This window comes from Sinocyclocheilus anshuiensis, unplaced genomic scaffold (assembly GCF_001515605.1).
Source record: "Sinocyclocheilus anshuiensis isolate Anshui unplaced genomic scaffold, SAMN03320099.WGS_v1.1 scaffold2306, whole genome shotgun sequence".
Lineage (NCBI taxonomy): Eukaryota > Metazoa > Chordata > Actinopteri > Cypriniformes > Cyprinidae > Sinocyclocheilus > Sinocyclocheilus anshuiensis.
Window position 1 is genome coordinate 121,830 of NW_015558669.1, and position 2,234 is coordinate 124,063.

The following is a 2,234-nucleotide window of genomic DNA, read 5'->3' on the forward strand; positions in this document are numbered from 1 at the left end:
CTATTATTATCAGAGGACACATGAGCATAACGGTTAGCAGATCAATGAATGAGAGGGCAGCGTTACCAGGGTTGCCCATTTACCACACCTTGTTACAGCACAGTAGGGCTATTGCAAACAGAAACAATACTGTACTACATGTTTCCTATCAGCTCGATTTTTGAGTGGACTTTGCTGTTCCGATGAGCATGAACGGTATATGAGTGGAGCGCTCACATGGGCCGTGAGCGACTGAGCGGAGCACGCATACGCATAGAGCGGGATAATACGCAGAGCATCACACCACGTGAAAGTGAATCCTGAGCGGTGAACTAATTTTCGGCAGCCGGAATTTCAGTGCATCTCTAATTATTGGCGACATCAGAAATGGATATTATATAATAACTGCTTTTTTGAATATTTTAGCAATTTAAAAATATTAAAAATTATTTTTTTTTTACACGGCACCCCGGTTGGGAAACACTGGTCTAAACCAATGAGCATTAAGCTGATATATTAGTTCTGTTGCTTTTATATTAAAATAAATATGAACAAGATATTGTTTATTATCTATTTAATTCCATACGAAAGGTGTATTTATCATCCATTTTTACTTTAATACAAACATGTATTTCAGATTTTTACATAAATATGACAACAATCACATATCTCACACAGAGATGGCACTGTCATAGTGTTTGGTAACATTCATGCATCATTTAAATACATACCCAGCTAACAAAAAAAGGTCCCCAGGACGTCCCCTAAATGGCCTCTGCAAACGTCCCCTGGACGTCAGTGTGTAGGGTCCCCTTGACGTCGAGCAGACGTTCAAGGGAACGTTCACAGGACGTGCAGCGGCCATTCGGGACGTTTAGGGGACTTTCGCTTTAAGTCCTCTGAATGTCATTTTATTTTACTTTTAGGCTAATCAAAGACAACAGACACGTTGTATGGAGCAAAATACGTTTATTTTAATTGAACAATTGTAAAGTTGCGGCGCTCTTTCCGTGTGTGCGTGGGTTGTCAGCTGTGGTTAGTCCGATGGCAATTCTTCCCATTGTCTTCTAACCTAAAACAAAAAACAACACACATTTGGATTTAGACCAAGCGGTCCGAAATTTAGCGCACAAAGGCCTTTTTGCCGCATATAGGCGTATCAGTGTGTATTTTTACCATATGGAAATTCAATATTTAAGTTCAATATCTGTCAATATTATATACCCAGCAAACATTTGGACGTTTAATGACCGTTGAAAAGACATCCCTCCGACACGTCCCGTCATGGTTGAAAAATATATCCAAAATGAAAATTGAACCGACGTCTTTGACGTCTTCTGTCCGTGAATTACACGTCTTTTCTGCACGTCCCTGGACGTCTAAATGTGTCATCTTCTGGATGTTTATAAGATGTGTTGCTGCATAATTTAAGTATAAGCCTGCATATAAAATAATCACACACCCATTGTGCAACATCGTGAAAGGCACATCTGAATTTGACCAATGTTCTAAAAAGGTCCAAAATCGGTCCAGTCAGACCTGAACGTCTATAAAACGTTTTAATCACGTGTATCACAAACAATAACACATTTGTGGACTAAAGTAAAAAGAAGAGTGTTCTAATTTACCACATATTTTATTGTGAATACTACATTTAAAAAAAAAAATTATTCCATTTGTTAAACAGCTACTATTCAAACAAGAAAATAAAAATAGTAGAATGTGGTTAAGTCTGAGTCTATGGCAATGGCATTTTCTCTAACATTTTTACATTAATGCTAAGCAGCCATTAATCAAACAAGAAAATAACAGAAGTACGGGAGCACAGTGAATACATATGTAACTATTTTTAGAGTCTTTCAACAAAAGAAAAAAAAATCAAAATGTTTACTCATTTTCTTGGTCCACAAACACCAGCTCTTCCAGGAGTGAGGTTCATGTGTTCCACCATTGATGCATGGAAGTCAGAGCTGTGGCAGTACTATTTTTTTCCCCCCAACAGTCTTGCATTATTGTTAAACAGCCATAAATCAAACAAGTAAACAACAAAAATACTGTATAATGGTTAACACATGTGTAAATGTTTTTAGAGTTTGTGAAAGTTCTCATACGTCAGAATGCTGTTCATACGTCAGAATGCTGTTCATAGACTTCAGTTCAGCATTCAACACAATCATCCCTCAACAGCTCATTCACAAACTGGTCCAGCTGGGGCTCAACACTTCGCTGTGCAACTGGCTGTTGGACTTTCTGAC